Source organism: Electrona antarctica, assembly GCF_951216825.1.
Source record: "Electrona antarctica genome assembly, contig: scaffold_47, whole genome shotgun sequence".
Lineage (NCBI taxonomy): Eukaryota > Metazoa > Chordata > Actinopteri > Myctophiformes > Myctophidae > Electrona > Electrona antarctica.
In genome coordinates this window covers 414001-435632 of record NW_027638748.1, presented here as the reverse complement: position 1 = coordinate 435632, position 21632 = coordinate 414001, and positions in this window count along the sequence as shown.

Sequence of the window (21632 nt, the reverse complement as noted above, 5' to 3'; positions counted from 1 at the left end):
AAGGAAGTGAGCCCAGTGTCCATGACATCAGACACTGGGCTCACTGCTACAATCTAAAATATCTAAAACCACAGATTACACACATAAAGACCCCCAGGAAAGTGTTCTAAATGTTCTAAACGTCATTAACATATATTTTTATGCAAAAATGGTTTAATGTCCCTTTAATGCAGAGCGATTTACAGCAAAGCAAGAACAACACATGATACATCAGATACATAAAAGAGGAGTCTGCAAACGCGACACGTTGTGAGCTTGTAGATCTGCTGTTTTCAGCATGCAGCCAAGTGTAAAATGACTTATACTGGATCTCTTGTCCACTAGTCCCTTCCTGACATTTTAGTCTAGTTTTTATTTGTTCAACTCAACTCAATTAACTCAACTTTATATAGAGCACATTTTACATGACTAGGTCAACCAAAGTTGACGAAATTGTCGGTATATTTAGTCTTAGTTTTAGTCATCATAGCTTAGTTTTCATTTAGTTTCCATTTAGTTTTCGTCAGTGAAAAAAGGTAGTCGATGGTCCTTTTGTGTCATAGTTTTAGTCGACAGTGATAAATGTCAACACTTCAACAGTCAGGTGATTTCAACACTCCAGTGACGCACACGAGTGTCAGCGAGCTATGTACCATGTTTATGTTGATTCCTCTCCTCTCCATTCTAAATGCATTCCTCTCCTCTCCCCTCCATTCTAAATGCATTCCCCTCCCCTCCCCTCCCCCCCCTCTCCTCTCCTCTCCTCTCCTCTCCTCTCCATAATGTGTTCATGTCAACGTGTGGGTTTGTCCACAATGTGTTTAATGTCCATCTATTTGCCAGAGAATCACTATTTACTTATTTATATCCATAATAATACATCTTTCCCTTAAAAAACCTGCACTATTAACATGTTTCACACATTTAAAGGACCACTTCACCACTTTTCAACCTATCTTCATATAAGGTAGGTCCTCACTAATAATCATGATAAAATAGCACGGTTTTTTCTACTCAGTCTGTGTCTCATAGGAGGGCTGTGGGCAGTTTAGAAACCGTCTTCCAGTGACATCATCATTAGGCAGATTGTTTTTTAAACAAGATTTTTTACAAAAATGTTTAGATTTTCATTATCGTGAGAACGATGGCTTCCATTTTCGCATTGCAACTTTTCAGGACTAGAAAGCCTGCAGTTTCTATTAGCTTGTATTCCCCATCGATGATGTCACTGGAAGACGGTTTCTGAACTGCCCACAGCCCTCCTATGAGACACAGACTGGTTTCTAAACTGTCCACAGCCCTCCTATGAGACACAGACTGGTTTCTAAACTGTCCACAGCCCTCCTATGAGACACAGACCGAGTAGAAACAAATTGCGCCATTGTTTCATGATTATTAGTGAGGACCTATTATATGAAGATAGGTTGAAAAGTGGTGAAGTGGTCCTTTAATGTATTTGCTAAATAGTTACTGTATCGATTTCAAATCATTGTATCGTATCGCCATAATGAACCAATATGGTCCATGTATCGTATCGTCAACCATGTATCGTATCGTCAACCATGTATCGTATCGTCAACCATGTATCGTATCATCAACCATGTATCGTATCGTCAACCATGTATCGTATCGTCAACCATGTATCGTGATGCGTATCGTATCGCTGTTAGAATGGATCGTTAAACCCCTAATTAACCTTTATATGTTTTTATTGTTTTATTATTATTTATTATCTCAGAGGCAAATATTGTTACTTTTACTCCACTAACAATTATTTGAAAACTTGAGTTACTAATTTAGTTACTTCGTAGATTTATATTATTATTATTATTATTACTACTACAAAACATACACTATCAACTTCAGCCCTAAACCATTTGAAAATAGCCGATCTACAAGTTCACGATGCGTCGCATCGCGACACATCGCGTGTGTTTTGGCCTTGATGCCGTCGTAATGGCTGATTTTACACTTGCTGAAAATAGCCGATCTACAAGCCCACAACGCGTCGCGATGCGAAAATACACAATATTTATATATGATTATGAAGCATAATTAATTAATTACCTGATGATGTCGTTGCGATGTGGACTCGATGGCAGCGACCTCAGCACTGAGCACCGAGTGTACGCACGCACACACACACACACACACACACACACACACACACACACACACACACACACACACACACACACAGGGAACTAGACCACATGTTAAATAAATAACACACACACGTGCACGCACGCGCGCACGCACAGCTTCCTTATCAAAACTGAAATGATTGATTGGTGTTTATTTGAAGAAGATGGTTTGCTCAACGGGTTCCAGTGAGGTCAACGGGCGTTGGTTTTTAACGTGTTCAAATTTTTGTCACAATGAATCAATGGCATTAATTATGACATTAACCCTTCAGACCCCAGACCAGAATCTAAGAAATGTCTTCTAAAAACCTCATGTTTCTACATCAGTGGTTCTCACATTATTTAATCTGACAATATGTTGTCCCAGGGACCCCCAGGGACCCCCAGAACAATATGTTGTCCCAGGGACCCCCAGAACAATATGTTGTCCCAGGGACCCCCAGGGACCCCCAGAACAATATGTTGTCCCAGGGACCCCCAGGGACCCCCAGAACAATATGTTGTCCCAGGGACCCCCAGGGACCCCCAGGGACCCCCAGAACAATATGTTTTCCCAGGGACCCCCAGGGACCCCCAGAACAATATGTTGTCCCAGGGACCCCCACGGACCCCCAGAACAATATGTTGTCCCAGGGACCCCCAGGGACCCCCAGAACAATATGTTTTCCCAGGGACCCCCAGGGACCCCCAGAACAATATATTGTCCCAGGGACCCCCACGGACCCCCAGAACAATGTTGTCCCAGGGACCCCCAGAACAATATGTTGTCCCAGGGACCCCCAGAACAATATGTTGTCCCAGGGACCCCCAGGGACCCCCAGAACAATATGTTGTCCCAGGGACCCCCAGAACAATATGTTGTCCCAGGGACCCCCAATATGTTGTCCCAGGGACCCCCAGAACAATATGTTGTTCCAGGGACCCCCACGGACCCCCAGAACAATATGTTGTTCCAGGGACCCCCAGAACAATTTGTTGTCCCAGGGACCCTCAGGGACCCCCAGAACAATATGTTGTTCCAGGGACCCCCAGGGACCCCCAGAACAATATGTTGTCCCAGGGACCCCCACGGACCCCCAGAACAATATGTTGTTCCAGGGACCCCCAGGGACCCCCAGAACAATATGTTGTCCCAGGGACCCCCACGGACCCCCAGAACAATATGTTGTTCCAGGGACCCCCACGGACCCCCAGAACAATATGTTGTTCCAGGGACCCCCAGGGACCCCCAGAACAATATGTTGTCCCAGGGACCCCCACGGACCCCCAGAACAATATGTTGTCCCAGGGACCCCCAGAACAATATGTTGTTCCAGGGACCCCCAGAACAATATGTTGTCCCAGGGACCCCCAGAACAATATGTTGTTCCAGGGACCCCCACGGACCCCCAGAACAATATGTTGTCCCAGGGACCCCCAGAACAATATGTTGTCCCAGGGAACCCCAGGGACCCCCAGAACTATATGTTGTTCCAGGGACCCCCACGGACCCCCATAACAATATGTTGTCCCAGGGACCCCCAGGGACCCCCACGGACCCCCAGAACAATATGTTGTCCCAGGGACCCCCACGGACCCCCAGAACAATATGTTGTTCCAGGGACCCCCAGAACAATATGTTGTCCCAGGGACCCCCAGAACAATATGTTGTCCCAGGGACCCCCACGGACCCCCAGAACAATATGTTGTCCCAGGGACCCCCAGGGACCCCCAGGGACCCCCAGAACAATATGTTGTCCCAGGGACCCCCAGGGACCCCCAGAACAATATGTTGTCCCAGGGACCCCCACGGACCCCCAGAACAATATGTTGTCCCAGGGACCCCCAGGGACCCCCAGAACAATATGTTGTTCCAGGGACCCCCAGGGACCCCCAGAACAATATGTTGTCCCAGGGACCCCCACGGACCCCCACGGACCCCCAGAACAATATGTTGTCCCAGGGACCCCCACGGACCCCCAGAACAATATGTTGTCCCAGGGACCCCCAGGGACCCCCAGAACAATATGTTGTCCCAGGGACCCCCAGAACAATATGTTGTTCCAGGGACCCCCAGAACAATATGTTGTCCCAGGGACCCCCAGGGACCCCCAGAACAATATGTTGTTCCAGGGACCCCCACGGACCCCCAGAACAATATGTTGTCCCAGGGACCCCCAGGGCCCCCCAGAACAATATGTTGTCCCAGGGACCCCCACGGACCCCCAGAACAATATGTTGTCCCAGGGAACCCCAGGGACCCCCAGAACAATATGTTGTTCCAGGGACCCCCACGGACCCCCAGAACAATATGTTGTCCCAGGGACCCCCAGAACAATATGTTGTCCCAGGGAACCCCAGGGACCCCCAGAACAATATGTTGTTCCAGGGACCCCCACGGACCCCCAGAACAATATGTTGTCCCAGGGACCCCCACGGACCCCCAGAACAATATGTTGTCCCAGGGAACCCCAGGGACCCCCAGAACAATATGTTGTTCCAGGGACCCCCACGGACCCCCAGAACAATATGTTGTCCCAGGGACCCCCACGGACCCCCAGAACAATATGTTGTCCCAGGGTCCCCCACGGACCCCCAGAACAATATGTTGTTCCAGGGACCCCTAGAACAATATGTTGTCCCAGGGACCCCCAGAACAATATGTTGTCCCAGGGACCCCCAGAACAATATGTTGTTCCAGGGACCCCCACGGACCCCCAGAACAATATGTTGTCCTAGGGACCCCCAGAACAATAAGTTGTCCCAGGGAACCCCAGGGACCCCCAGAACAATATGTTGTTCCAGGGACCCCCACGGACCCCAGAACAATATGTTGTCCCAGGGACCCCCAGGGACCCCCAGAACAATATGTTGTTCCAGGGACCCCCACGGATCCCCAGAACAATATGTTGTCCCAGGGACCCCCACGGACCCCCAGAACAATATGTTGTTCCAGGGACCCCCAGAACAATATGTTGTCCCAGGGACCCCCACGGACCCCCAGAACAATATGTTGTTCCAGGGACCCCCAGAACAATATGTTGTCCCAGGGACCCCCACGGACCCCCAGAACAATATGTTGTCCCAGGGACCCCCAGAACAATATGTTGTCCCATGGACCCCCAGGGACCCCCAGAACAATATGTTGTCCCAGGGACCCCCAGGGACCCCCAGAACAATATGTTGTTCCAGGGACCCCCACGGACCCCCAGAACAATATGTTGTCCCAGGGACCCCCAGGGACCCCCAGAACAATATGTTGTCCCAGGGACCCCCAGAACAATATGTTGTTCCAGGGACCCCCACGGACCCCAGAACAATATGTTGTTACAGGGACCCCCAGAACAATATGTTGTTCCAGGGACCCCCACGGACCCCCAGAACAATATGTTGTCCCAGGGACCCCCAGAACAATATGTTGTCCCAGGGACCCCCAGGGACCCCCACGGACCCCAGAACAATATGTTGTCCCAGGGACCCCCAGGGACCCCCAGAACAATATGTTGTTCCAGGGACCCCCAGGGACCCCCTGAACAATATGTTGTCCCAGGGACCCCCAGAACAATATGTTGTCCCAGGGACCCCCAGGGACCCCCAGAACAATATGTTGTTCCAGGGACCCCCAGAACAATATGTTGTTCCAGGGACCCCCAGAACAATATGTTGTTCCAGGGACCCCCACGGACCCCCAGAACAATATGTTGTCCCAGGGACCCCCAGAACAATATGTTGTCCCAGGGACCCCCAGGGATCCCCAGAACAATATGTTGTTCCAGGGACCCCCAGGGACCCCCAGAACAATATGTTGTCCCAGGGACCCCCAGGGACCCCAGAACAATATGTTGTCCCAGGGACCCCCAGGGACCCCCAGAACAATATGTTGTTCCAGGGACCCCCAGGGACCCCCAGAAAAATATGTTGTCCCAGGGACCCCCAGGGACCCCCAGAACAATATGTTGTCCCAGGGAACCCCAGGGACCCCCAGAAAAATATGTTGTCCCAGGGACCCCCACGGACCCCCAGAACAATATGTTGTTTCAGGGACCCCCAGAACAATATGTTGTTCCAGGGACCCCCAGGGACCCCCAGGGAACCCCAGAACAATATGTTGTTCCAGGGACCCCCAGGGACCCCCAGAACAATATGTTGTTCCAGGGACCCCCAGAACAATATGTTGTCCAGGGACCCCCAGGGAACCCCAGGGACCCCCAGAACAATATGTTGTTCCAGGGACCCCCAGAACAATATGTTGTTCCAGGGACCCCCAGGGAACCCCAGGGAACCCCAGGGACCCCCAGAACAATATGTTGTTCCAGGGACCCCCAGAACAATATGTTGTCCAGGGACCCCCAGGTACCCCAGAGACCCCAGAACAATATGTTGTTCCAGGGACCCCCATGGAACCCCAGGGAGTGTGTGTGCCCCAGGGAGTGTGTGTGTGTGTGTGCCCTACTGGGCGCGCACACACACACACACACACACACACACACACACACACACACACACACACACACAGGTGTGTCACGTTCCATTATCCTCACAGTGACAGATTGCTCAGGCTCCATTTTGACTCCAGCTGAAACACAACAACTTCATGACTGGTCAGACTTTTACACATTATCTCCATACATGTTCAATAGTTTTACACATTATGTCAGAGTTACAGACCTGTAAGGGTCCATTTGGTTCCATGTGTTACACTCTCAGAGTCACAGACCCGTAAGGGTCCATTTGGTTCCATGTGTTACACTCTCAGAGTTACAGACCTGTAAGGGTCCATTTGGTTCCATGTGTTACACTCTCAGAGTTACAGACCTGTAAGGGTCCATTTGGTTCCATGTGTTACTCTCAGAGTTACAGACCCGTAAGGGTCCATTTGGTTCCATGTGTTACACTCTCAGAGTCACAGACCTGTAAGGGTCCATTTGGTTCCATGTGTTACACTCTCCGAGTCACAGACCTGTAAGGGTCCATTTGGTTCCATGTGTTACACTCTCAGAGTCACAGACCTGTAAGGGTCCATTTGGTTCCATGTGTTAGACTCTCAGAGTCACAGACCTGTAAGGGTCCATTTGGTTCCATGTGTTACACTCTCAGAGTCACAGACCTGTAAGGGTCCATTTGGTTCCATGTGTTACACTCTCAGAGTTACAGACCTGTAAGGGTCCATTTGGTTCCATGTGTTACACTCTCAGAGTCACAGGCCTGTAAGGGTCCATTTGGTTCCATGTGTTAGACTCTCAGAGTCACAGACCTGTAAGGGTCCATTTGGTTCCATGTGTTACACTCTCAGAGTTACAGACCTGTAAGGGTCCATTTGGTTCCATGTGTTAGACTCTCAGAGTCACAGACCCGTAAGGGTCCATTTGGTTCCATGTGTTACACTCTCAGAGTCACAGACCCGTAAGGGTCCATTTGGTTCCATGTGTTAGACTCTCAGAGTCACAGACCCGTAAGGGTCCATTTGGTTCCATGTGTTACACTCTGAGTCACAGACCCGTAAGGGTCCATTTGGTTCCATGTGTTACACTCTCAGAGTTACAGACCTGTAAGGGTCCATTTGGTTCCATGTGTTAGACTCTCAGAGTCACAGACCTGTAAGGGTCCATTTGGTTCCATGTGTTAGACTCTCAGAGTTACAGACCTGTAAGGGTCCATTTGGTTCCATGTGTTAGACTCTCAGAGTCACAGACCCGTAAGGGTCCATTTGGTTCCATGTGTTACACTCTCAGAGTTACAGACCTGTAAGGGTCCATTTGGTTCCATGTGTTAGACTCTCAGAGTCACAGACCCGTAAGGGTCCATTTGGTTCCATGTGTTACACTCTCAGAGTCACAGACCCGTAAGGGTCCATTTGGTTCCATGTGTTAGACTCTCAGAGTCACAGACCCGTAAGGGTCCATTTGGTTCCATGTGTTACACTCTGAGTCACAGACCCGTAAGGGTCCATTTGGTTCCATGTGTTACACTCTCAGAGTTACAGACCTGTAAGGGTCCATTTGGTTCCATGTGTTAGACTCTCAGAGTCACAGACCTGTAAGGGTCCATTTGGTTCCATGTGTTACACTCTCAGAGTTACAGACCTGTAAGGGTCCATTTGGTTCCATGTGTTACACTCTCAGAGTCACAGACCCGTAAGGGTCCATTTGGTTCCATGTGTTAGACTCTCAGAGTCACAGACCTGTAAGGGTCCATTTGGTTCCATGTGTTACACTCTCAGAGTTACAGACCTGTAAGGGTCCATTTGGTTCCATGTGTTACACTCTCAGAGTCACAGACCCGTAAGGGTCCATTTGGTTCCATGTGTTAGACTCTCAGAGTCACAGACCCATAAGGGTCCATTTGGTTCCATGTGTTACACTCTCAGAGTCACATACCCGTAAGGGTCCATTTGGTTCCATGTGTTACACTCTCAGAGTCACAGACCCGTAAGGGTCCATTTGGTTCCACGTGTTACACTCTCAGAGTCACAGACCCGTAAGGGTCCATTTGGTTCCATGTGTTACACTCTCAGAGTTACAGACCTGTAAGGGTCCATTTGGTTCCATGTGTTAGACTCTCAGAGTTACAGACCCGTAAGGGTCCATTTGGTTCCATGTGTTACACTCTCAGAGTCACAGACCTGTAAGGGTCCATTTGGTTCCATGTGTTAGACTCTCAGAGTCACAGACCCGTAAGGGTCCATTTGGTTCCATGTGTTAGACTCTCGAGTTACAGACCTGTAAGCGTCCATTTGGTTCCATGTGTTACACTCTCAGAGTTACAGACCCGTAAGGGTCCATTTGGTTCCATGTGTTACACTCTCAGAGTCACAGACCCGTAAGGGTCCATTTGGTTCCATGTGTTAGACTCTCGAGTTACAGACCTGTAAGGGTCCATTTGGTTCCATGTGTTAGACTCTCAGAGTCACAGACCTGTAAGGGTCCATTTGGTTCCATGTGTTACACTCTCAGAGTTACAGACCCGTAAGGGTCCATTTGGTTCCATGTGTTACACTCTCAGAGTCACAGACCCGTAAGGGTCCATTTGGTTCCATGTGTTACACTCTCAGAGTCACAGACCCGTGAGGGTCCATTTGGTTCCATGTGTTACACTCTCAGTCACAGACCTGTAAGGGTCCATTTGGTTCCATGTGTTACACTCTCAGAGTCACAGACCCGTAAGGGTCCATTTGGTTCCATGTGTTACACTCTCAGAGTCACAGACCCGTAAGGGTCCATTTGGTTCCATGTGTTACACTCTCAGAGTCACAGACCCGTAAGGGTCCATTTGGTTCCATGTGTTACACTCTCAGAGTCACAGACCCGTAAGGGTCCATTTGGTTCCATGTGTTACACTCTCAGAGTCACAGACCCGTAAGGGTCCATTTGGTTCCATGGGTTACACTCTCAGAGTCACAGACCCGTAAGGGTCCATTTGGTTCCATGGGTTACACTCTCAGAGTCACAGACCCGTAAGGGTCCATTTGGTTCCATGTGTTACACTCTCAGAGTCACAGACCCGTAAGGGTCCATTTGGTTCCATGTGTTACACTCTCAGAGTCACAGACCCGTAAGGGTCCATTTCGTTCCATGTGTTACACTCTCAGAGTCACAGACCCGTAAGGGTCCATTTCGTTCCATGTGTTACACTCTCAGAGTCACAGACCCGTAAGGGTCCATTTGGTTCCATGTGTTACACTCTCAGAGTCACAGACCCGTAAGGGTCCATTTGGTTCCATGTGTTACACTCTCAGAGTCACAGACCCGTAAGGGTCCATTTGGTTCCATGTGTTACACTCTGAGTCACAGACCCGTAAGGGTCCATTTGGTTCCATGTGTTACACTCTCAGAGTCACAGACCCGTAAGGGTCCATTTGGTTCCATGTGTTACACTCTCAGAGTCACAGACCCGTAAGGGTCCATTTGGTTCCATGGGTTACACTCTCAGAGTCACAGACCCGTAAGGGTCCATTTGGTTCCATGGGTTACACTCTCAGAGTCACAGACCCGTAAGGGTCCATTTGGTTCCATGTGTTACACTCTCAGAGTCACAGACCCGTAAGGGTCCATGTGTTACACTCTCAGAGTCACAGACCCGTAAGGGTCCATTTGGTTCCATGTGTTACACTCTCAGAGTCACAGACCCGTAAGGGTCCATTTGGTTCCATGTGTTACACTCTCAGTCACAGACCCGTAAGGGTCCATTTGGTTCCATGTGTTACACTCTCAGAGTCACAGACCCGTAAGGGTCCATTTGGTTCCATGTGTTACACTCTCAGAGTCACAGACCCGTAAGGTTCCATGTGTTACACTCTCAGAGTCACAGACCCGTAAGGGTCCATTTGGTTCCATGTGTTACACTCTCAGAGTCACAGACCCGTAAGGGTCCATTTGGTTCCATGTGTTACACTCTCAGAGTCACAGACCCGTAAGGGTCCATTTGGTTCCATGTGTTACACTCTCAGAGTCACAGACCCGTAAGGGTCCATTTGGTTCCATGTGTTACACTCTCAGAGTCACAGACCCGTAAGGGTCCATTTGGTTCCATGTGTTACACTCTCAGAGTCACAGACCCGTAAGGGTCCATTTGGTTCCATGTGTTACACTCTCAGAGTCACAGACCCGTAAGGGTCCATTTGGTTCCATGTGTTACACTCTCAGAGTCACAGACCCGTAAGGGTCCATTTGGTTCCATGTGTTACACTCTCAGAGTCACAGACCCGTAAGGGTCCATTTGGTTCCATGTGTTACACTCTCAGAGTCACAGACCCGTAAGGGTCCATTTGGTTCCATGTGTTACACTCTCAGAGTCACAGACCCGTAAGGGTCCATTTGGTTCCATGTGTTACACTCTCAGAGTCACAGACCCGTAAGGGTCCATTTGGTTCCATGTGTTACACTCTCAGAGTCACAGACCCGTAAGGGTCCATTTGGTTCCATGTGTTACACTCTCAGAGTCACAGACCCGTAAGGGTCCATTTGGTTCCATGTGTTACACTCTCAGAGTCACAGACCCTTAAGGGTCCATTTGGTTCCATGTGTTACACTCTCAGAGTCACAGACCCGTAAGGGTCCATTTGGTTCCATGTGTTACACGCTCAGAGTCACAGACCCGTAAGGGTCCATTTGGTTCCATGTGTTACACTCTCAGAGTCACAGACCCGTAAGGGTCCATTTGGTTCCATGTGTTACACTCTCAGAGTCACAGACCCGTAAGGGTCCATTTGGTTCCATGTGTTACACCCTCAGAGTCACAGACCCGTAAGGGTCCATTTGGTTCCATGTGTTACACTCTCAGAGTCACAGACCCGTAAGGGTCCATTTGGTTCCATGTGTTACACTCTCAGAGTCACAGACCCGTAAGGGTCCATTTGTTTACAGACCTGTAAGGGTCCATTTGGTTCCAGGTGTTACACTCTCAGAGTCACAGACCTGTAAGGGTCCATTTGGTTCCATGTGTTACACTCTCAGAGTCACAGACCTGTAAGGGTCCATTTGCTTCCATGTGTTACACTCTCAGAGTCACAGACCTGTAAGGGTCCATTTGCTTCCATGTGTTACACTCTCAGAGTCACAGACCTGTAAGGGTCCATTTGGTTCCAGGTGTGACTGTGGAACACAGAGGTATTTAAACTGCGTCAAACGGTTCATTGCAGTCTTGCAGAAGACACAGAGGTAGACACAGAGGTAGAGGTAGAACACACAGAGGTATTTAAACAGCGTCATTGCAGCATAATCTGTTCTACATCAATTATTCTACAGAGTAACGTGAAGGAAGTTCTGCTTTAGATAATATGCACGGATGCAGGGAGAGGATATTTGTTTTCAAAAGGGCCAATTAAAACTAAATGTCATCACACTGTAATGCATTTATAAAGCACACATTTATTTTACAAGTCTAGCCACATCGAGTCCTTGGAGAGACAATGAATTTAATTCACCAACAACCCCCCCTTTCTTTTACAATAATACCACCGCCTGAAGTGATCTATTGCTTTTATAAAATGATTACCCAAATTATGGACATTAAATTAAATTCCAAGAATAATTGCTGCAAGAAAGTAGCCCCAGACTGTCTTTGCTACGCGATCTAATGTGATTTATTGATCTAATGTGATTTATTGATCTTATGTGATTTATTGATCTAATGTGATTTATTCTTCAAGTCGGTCAGTCTCCCTCTCTCTCCTTTGTCCAGCTCTGCCTGCCGTTCTTTGCCGTTTCTCATCCTGACACAGGAGTTACGTATCATTGTTGTTTCTCATCCTGACAGGACAGGAGTTACGTATCATTGTTGTTTCTCATCCTGACACAGGACAGGAGTTACGTATCATTGTTGTTTCTCATCCTGACACAGGACAGGAGTTACGTATCATTGTTGTTTCTCATCCTGACACAGGAGTTACGTATCATTGTTGTTTCTCATCCTGACACAGGACAGGAGTTACGTATCATTGTTGTTTCTCATCCTGACACAGGAGTTACGTATCATTGTATCATTGTTGTTTCTCATCCTGACACAGGACAGGAGTTACGTATCATTGTTGTTTCTCATCCTGACAGGACAGGAGTTACGTATCATTGTTGTTTCTCATCCTGACACAGGACAGGAGTTACGTATCATTGTTGTTTCTCATCCTGACAGGACAGGAGTTACGTATCATTGTTGTTTCTCATCCTGACAGGACAGGAGTTACGTATCATTGTTGTTTCTCATCCTGACACAGGACAGGAGTTACGTATCATTGTTGTTTCTCATCCTGACACAGGACAGGAGTTACGTATCATTGTTGTTTCTCATCCTGACAGGACAGGAGTTACGTATCATTGTTGTTTCTCATCCTGACACAGGACAGGAGTTACGTATCATTGTTGTTTCTCATCCTGACAGGACAGGAGTTACGTATCATTGTTGTTTCTCATCCTGACACAGGACAGGAGTTACGTATCATTGTTGTTTCTCATCCTGACACAGGACAGGAGTTAAGTATCATTGTTGTTTCTCATCCTGACACAGGACAGGAGTTACGTATCATTGTCGTCGTTATATAGCTTTTCAGCTGCGTCATCTTTTTTAAGGTGATTTCGTTGTGCTCCACAGCAGTGCAGGTTCTCAATCTTTTCAGGTCGTGACCCCGGGACCCCCAAAATAATGATATTTGAACCGGAGGCACCCTGAGGTATTAACTTCAGTTTGACTCGGTTCCCCTGACACCCAGACCCACAGGATGAGAACCACTAACCCTGACCGACCCACAGGAAGAGAACCAGTGCACTCCTCCACAGTTCAACCTCCATGGAGGTCTAAGATCACCTTAGCTGGTAAATGGTAAATGGTAAATGGTGCATTTATATAGCGCCTTTATCCAAGGCGCTTTACATAGGCCTTGAATACCGGCCTTAAATAGAAGGGTTCGGGGCTAACGACGAACGGAGTGTCCAGACCAGCATCCAGAGCTTTAATTAAACATGACTTTCATAAGGCTGCTCTACGTCTGAGAATTAATTATGTTTGGATTATATTTGCAAATACTGGCAGATTGAACATCTGTTGGAGAGAACGGTGACACCCAGACCAGCTCAAGGTTCATTAAACATGCATTAAATCTTCACAGATCCAGAATGGACTCTACAGCAGCAAATGTTCCCTAAAGTCCAGCAGAACTTTATTTTATTATGAACACGATTGAATTTCGATTTCCAATGCAGGCTATGCCTGATTATTATAGAAAACCTTTACAGTTTGGTTTTTGGCAGCAAATTTTTATTTTAGTTTTAGTCATAGTCTCTTGAATAGTTTTAATTTAGTTTTAGTCACATTTTAGTCACCTGGAATGTTTTAGTGTTAGTCTAGTTTTAGTCGACTAAATATCATGAGATTTTAGTCGACTAAATCTACAGTTGATTAAGTCGAACAAAATGTGTTTTGGTGGGCCTTGATGCCGACTGTTTTTTTTCACTTGCTGATCTACAAGCTCACAATGTGTTGCAGTGCGCCGCGTTGTGAGCTTGTAGATCTGCTATTTTCGGTTCCTAACGTTTTAGTCAATTTTTTATTTGTTGACGAAATTGTCAGTATAATCTTAGTCTACTCTATAGTCTTAGATATATTTGTGTGACTATATTCCTTATATTTTGGAGTACATAATTTGGAGTTGCTCCTTCTCTAAGTATTAAGAATGATTTGGACGAGGCCGCCTAACTATAGCTAACTTTGTAGGCTACTGTTGTCCCTCGTGTTGTGGAGAGAATGGCGGCGGTGGCTCAGGGGTAGAGTGCCTGGATGGGAACCGCAAGGTTGCCAGTTCGAACCCGGGCTCCCCCAGAGTTACTGTCGAATTGTCCTTGAGCAAGACACTGAACCCCTAATTGCTCCCGATGTGCTAGTTGGTGCCTTGCATGGTTTCCGCTGCCATCGGTGTATGAATGTGTGTGTGAATGGGTGAATGTAATGCACAATCTATGTAAAGCGCCTTGGATAAAGGCGCTATATAAATGCACCATTTACCTTGTGAGAGAGAGAATGACTACCTTGTGTTGTACAGAGAATGACTACCTTGTGAGAGAGAGAATGACTACCTTGTGAGAGAGAGAATGACTACCTTGTGTTGTAGAGAGAATGACTACCTTGTGAGAGAGAGAATGACTACCTTGTGTGAGAGAGAGAATGACTACCTTGTGTTGTAGAGAGAATGACTACCTTGTGAGAGAGAGAATGACTACCTTGTGTGAGAGAGAGAATGACTACCTTGTGTTGTAGAGAGAATGACTACCTTGTTAGAGAGAGAGAATGACTACCTTGTTAGAGAGAGAGAATGACTACCTTGTGAGAGAGAGAATGACTACCTTGTGTTGTAGAGAGAATGACTACCTTGTGAGAGAGAGAATGACTACCTTGTGTGAGAGAGAGAATGACTACCTTGTGAGAGAGAGAATGACTACCTTGTGAGAGACTAGGGTGGATTGTGCTTTGTTTGTGTATTTCTAGAGAAGAGAGGCCTTAAGACATGCCCTCGATCTATTCATCTTTGCAAAACCAGTTTTCTAGTTGTGTTGCTCAGCCGTCTTCTCTTCAAATAATAAGTGCATAAATACTAAGAACAGCCACATATGACACTGGATCAACGCCGACGCTGGCAGCTTTCTGGTGTTAACATTGACATTTCTTCTATTCCTGACGAGAAATCAAACTTTTAGAGATTGCTTTGGTCACAACGACCTCCCCATGGAAGGAAAGTTACACCTAATGATGTTACAGTTGACTTTGATCTAACGTAATTTCCATTACAAACAACTTTAATCTTATTCACATTATGAAGATGTCTCTTAGAGGTGTGTGCGGTACGTGTTTGTGTGAGTGCGTGCGTGCGAGCGCATGTTCGCACGTGCACGTGTGTGTCTGTCTGCCATTCCAGCAAGGTCGACAAAGAATTGCTGGACGCAGTGACTGAGGGCGTTCAGTGACTGAGGGCGTTCAGTGACTGAGGGCGTTCAGTGACTGAGGGCGTTCAGTGACTGAGGGCGTTCAGTGACTGAGGGCGTTCAGTGACTGAGGGCGTTCAGTGACTGAGGGCGTTCAGTGACTGAGGGCGTTCAGTGCTCATCTAATAGAGCGTCGCAGTCCCTCCCCCTGTCAGTGACTGAGGGCGTTCAGTGACTGAGGGCGTTCAGTGACTGAGGGCGTTCAGTGACTGAGGGCGTTCAGTGACTGAGGGCGTTCAGTGACTGAGGGCGTTCAGTGACTGAGGGCGTTCAGTGACTGAGGGCGTTCAGTGACTGAGGGCGTTCAGTGACTGAGGGCGTTCAGTGACTGAGGGCGTTCAGTGACTGAGGGCGTTCAGTGACTGAGGGCGTTCAGTGACTGAGGGCGTTCAGTGACTGAGGGCGTTCAGTGACTGAGGGCGTTCAGTGACTGAGGGCGTTCAGTGCTCATCTAATAGAGCGTCGCAGTCCCTCCCCCTGTCAGTGACTGAGGGCGTTCAGTGACTGAGGGCGTTCAGTGACTGAGGGCGTTCAGTGCTCATCTAATAGAGCGTCGCAGTCCCTCCCCAGTGACTGAGGGCGTTCAGTGCTCATCTAATAGAGCGTCGCAGTCCCTCCCCCTGTCAGTGACTGAGGGCGTTCAGTGACTGAGGGCGTTCAGTGACTGAGGGCGTTCAGTGCTCATCTAATAGAGCGTCGCAGTCCCTCCCCAGTGACTGAGGGCGTTCAGTGCTCATCTAATAGAGCGTCGCAGTCCCTCCCCAGTGACTGAGGGCGTTCAGTGCTCATCTAATAGAGCGTCGCAGTCCCTCCCCCTGTCAGTGACTGAGGGCGTTCAGTGCTCATCTAATAGAGCGTCGCAGTCCCTCCCCCTGTCAGTGACTGAGGGCGTTCAGTGCTCATCTAATAGAGCGTCGCAGTCCCTCCCCCTGTCAGTGACTGAGGGCGTTCAGTGCTCATCTAATAGAGCGTCGCAGTCCCTCCCCCTGTCAGTGACTGAGGGCGTTCAGTGCTCATCTAATAGAGCGTCGCAGTCCCTCCCCCTGTCAGTGACTGAGGGCGTTCAGTGACTGAGGGCGTTCAGTGCTCATCTAATAGAGCGTCGCAGTCCCTCCCCCTGTCAGTGACTGAGGGCGTTCAGTGCTCATCTAATAGAGCGTCGCAGTCCCTCCCCCTGTCAGTGACTGAGGGCGTTCAGTGCTCATCTAATAGAGCGTCGCAGTCCCTCCCCCTGTCAGTGACTGAGGGCGTTCAGTGCTCATCTAATAGAGCGTCGCAGTCCCTCCCCCTGTCATGTGACTGAGGGCGTTCAGTGCTCATCTAATAGAGCGTCGCAGTCCCTCCCCCTGTCATGACGACGCCAGGCCCAGGAAATTAATCCCAATGCATTTTTCCCATAGACATTTCAAAAAGTATTTATTTAAAGACTGTTACGCCGCGGACAAAGCCAACTCCAGTCGTGACAAATCATGACAACAAACACAATATTTTGGACAAAACAAACAATTACAAAGAAGAAAAGCAACAAAAAAAGTGTTGTTACCTGCCGTTTCTTTCTACTTTCTAATTCTTTGTTTGGCCCAAAACATTGTATTTGTTGTCATGAGTTGTCACGACAAGAGTTGGCTTTGTCCGCGGCGTAAACGTCTTACTTTCTGAAAAGTCTGAGGAAAATGAACGGAGAATCATTTCCTGGGCCCTGGTAGGGGGCGGGACTGCGACGCTCTATACAGATTGGTGCTATTGTCCACATTGACATCTGGATGAATGCACAGAACAGGATGAACTAGAAAGGTCGCAATTTAGAAAAATTGCAAAGTGTGGTTGCCGCAGTCGCTTACATAGGCCCCTCCCACTAATTTTGCCAGCCAATTACAATGTCACGTCACCCCTGTGATCATGCGTAAGTAATTCTCAGGGTAAATTTCAGTATCGGGCACTTTTGCTTCAGATCCATGTAATGCCCAAATCTGAATGGTATTCTGCAATTGAAATGTTTTAGTTCAGGTTCGGTTAACGGGTGATTGGATCTGAAGCCGAAGCCTAAACCTGAAATTTGAGGCATTTCAGATTCAGTGAAGGCCTTTTCAACTTCAGGGAACTCCGGCTGTACAGCTAGGGGCACTCACACATGCACGTGGGCGGTGCCCGAAGCCCCGCCCAGTGCCCAAACCAAGGCCCGGATACCTGAATCTGAAGCTGTATGGTCCTAGTGCCCAAAGTTGAAGGGTTCTCATATAACTCCGCCCACTTCCTCTTGCCCAAATCTGAAGCCGGTAAGGCCCGGATGCCTGAAGTTGAAGCTGTGTGGTCCATGTGCCCAAAGTTGAAAGAAGGAGGTCAAATGAACTGACACTGAAGCAATAGTGTAAGAGTGCCCAAAGTTGAAGGTTGATGCTCAAATTAACTGAATTTGAAGCTTTTCCCCTGGGGGCCCCTGAGGGCCCAGAAGGCCCAAAAAGGGACACAGTGCTCTATTGAGATGTGGGAACAATATATTGAAAGATTGGAGCGCAGATCTGACAGAAAAAAAACATGTTAATAACTGATGTTAAAATACAGCAGCGTAGACCTGCCCTTTGTGTTCCATTCCTATAATAACTGATGTTAAAATACAGCAGCGTAGACCTGCCCTTTGTGTTCCATTCCTATAATAACTGATGTTAAAATACAGCAGCGTAGACCTGCCCTTTGTGTTCCATTCCTATAATAACTGATGTTAAAATACAGCAGCGTAGACCTGCCCTTTGTGTTCCATTCCTATAATAACTGATGTTAAAATACAGCAGCGTAGACCTGCCCTTTGTGTTCCATTCCTATAATAACTGATGTTAAAATACAGCAGCGTAGACCTGCCCTTTGTGTTCCATTCCAATAAGCCAATAATGCTGCTGCTCTGACAAAGCTCTGTCTAATAATCACTAATCAGCACAACTGATATTTCTAATGTGATTAATCCTTTCTCAAATCTTCTATTAACGGCGAGGTGTGATGTCATGCTCATGTCAGCACAGCTGGAGAGCCTATAGCACTACCTGTATAGTAATATCAATATTTCATTCCACTTTTGTCTGTTTTTCCCCTTTTTTGGGGCGACTCCTCTGAGTACCACCAGAGGGGGCTCAAGTGCCACCAGTGGTTGGGAACCTCTGTGTTAGATGACATCATCATAACATAGCTGTTGTTTAGATTAATTGAGCAGCAAAGGCTGGTTTTCTTGGGCTTAAATCCTTTTCAGCAGACCTGGTATTGAAATGTACTTCCCTGTGCTTTTTTTCCCTGCAAACTGCTAATAAAGTATTCAATCGATCAATCAATAGCTTATGTTTATAAGTGAGCTTCCATTTCATATTTCATAGGACTGGCTTCAATATATATATGAATATATATATATGCCATGTCGTTGCCTTTGAGGAGCGCTCTACACAAATGGACCACAGTGCATTTTGCGCTACTCTACGATGCGATACAATGGCCTTGTGTCAAAATCAGTCCTGGCTTCAGTCCCACTAGACCTGTACGTGTCCGTTGGCCACCGGCCTACTAGAGACTAGACCTGTACGTGTCCGTTGGCCACCGGCCTACTAGAGACTAGACCTGTACGTGTCCGTTGGCCACCGGCCTGCTAGAGACTAGACCTGTACGTGCCCGTCGGCCACCGGCCTACTAGAGACTAGACCTGTACGTGTCCGTTGGCCACCGGCCTGCTAGAGACTAGACCTGTACGTGCCCGTCGGCCACCGGCCTACTAGAGACTAGACCTGTACGTGCCCGTCGGCCACCGGCCTACTAGAGACTAGACCTGTACGTGCCCGTCGGCCACCGGCCTACTAGAGACTAGACCTGTACGTGCCTGTCGGCCACCGGCCTACTAGAGACTAGACCTGTACGTGCCCGTCGGCCACCGGCCTGCTAGAGACTAGACCTGTACGTGCCCGTCGGCCACCGGCCTACTAGAGACTAGACCTGTACGTGCCTGTCGGCCACCGGCCTACTAGAGACTAGACCTGTACGTGCCCGTCGGCCACCGGCCTACTAGAGACTAGACCTGTACGTGCCCGTCGGCCACCGGCCTACTAGAGACTAGACCTGTACGTGCCTGTCGGCCACCGGCCTACTAGAGACAAGACCTGTACGTGCCCGTCGGCCACCGGCCTACTAGAGACTAGACCTGTATGTGCCCGTCGGCCACCGGCCTGCTAGAGACTAGACCTGTACGTGCCCGTCGGCCACCGGCCTACTTGAGAACGATGCAACTTGGGAACCTAATAATACCCGTTGTCAACTTGTCACAGCACCCGTTTTAACTATCTGTCTGTGTCCCTTTTGTATATGGAGAGTATCTATCTGTCTGTGCCTGAAGAGTGCAAACTGACTGTGAAAAGTGGACTGGTTAAGTAATCAAATGGCAGGTGTGGGGTTGCCATGGCAATCAATTGGCTGAGGCAGAGGCTGGGAATTGCACAGGTGATGGGACTTGGCCTCATTAGGCCCACTGGCAGAGCCTGACCCAGGTGAAAGGAGTTGGCCTCATTAGGCTCACTGGCAGAGCCTGACCCAGGTGAAAGGAGTTGGCCTCATTAGGCTCACTGGCAGAGCCTGACCTGAGACTTTTGTGGTGGTTCTGGAGAACCGTGGGTCCGACCGACTCTATACCGGGCACTGCAGTGCACTCCCTGTGGGGGTTTAGTTTAGTTTAGTTTATTTAGGATCCCCATTAGCTGTTACACCTCCTCACAGAATAATATACATACCAATTTTTTTTTTTAAATAAAAACATTACAGATATCACAAAAGAAAAGGAAACAAAAAATAAATACATTAAAGCATAACAACTACGGTTAGTGCAGACATAAACAGAATTACAATTTCGCCATTATATAAGAAATATAGAAAAAATCCTTCAGTCTTTTCTTAAAATGCCTTTTACCCTTAATTTCTGTGATGCTACTGGTAGAGAGTTCCAGGAAGTCATTGCCCTGTACATGACTGTATTCTTTATTGCATCAGTTCTTGGTTTAGCCACTGTAAATCGACCCATTGCAACATGTCTGGTATTATGTCTGTGTCTATCACTGGTATAATGAATATTTTTATATAAGCATTTTTGTTTTTTATTTGAACAAATGTTCCTAAAAAATCCAGCCAGACTAGCAGCTAATCTCTGCTCCACCAACAGCCATGACAGCTTCTGGTGATTTAACAGTGTACTAGATCTAGTATTGCAGTTCAGGGCAAGGCGAGCGGCCTTATTCTGGGCTATTTGTAATTTACGCAGGTCCTTTTTAGCTGCATTGGACCAACAACTAATAGTCAAGGTGGGATATCACTAGTGCCTGGTTGACCTGGACTCAGCACATCTCCTAATCATGGACAAACCCCCTCTCATTTTCTTAGTTATGTTTTCAATAGGAGTAGACCATGTTAGATGACTGTCTAATGTAACCCCAAGTAGTTTTGTTTCATCTACCTGCTCAATTGCTAAATCGCTCAGATTCAATTTGGGTTTTGACTTGAGCATATGATGGATTTAGTCTTTGAGGTGTTCAGGACCATCCTATTGTTCACCACCCACTCTGATATGTTCTGTAGTTCCTTGTTGAGATGTTCAGGACCATCCTATTGTTCACCACCCACTCTGATATGTTCTATAGTTCCTTGTTGAGATGTTCAGGACCATCCTATTGTTCACCACCCACTCTGATATGTTCTGTAGTTCCTTGTTGAGATGTTCAGGACCATCCTATTGTTCACCACCCACTGATATGTTCTGTAGTTCCTTGTTGAGATGTTCAGGACCATCCTATTGTTCACCACCCACTCTGATATGTTCTGTAGTTCCTTGTTGAGATGTTCAGGACCATCCTATTGTTCACCACCCACTCTGATATGTTCTATAGTTCCTTGTTGAGATGTTCAGGACCATCCTATGGTTCACCACCCACTCTGATATGTTCTATAGTTCCTTGTTGAGATGTTCAGGACTATCCTATTGTTCACCACCCACTCTGATATGTTCTGTAGTTCCTTGTTGAGATGTTCAGGACCATCCTATGGTTCACCACCC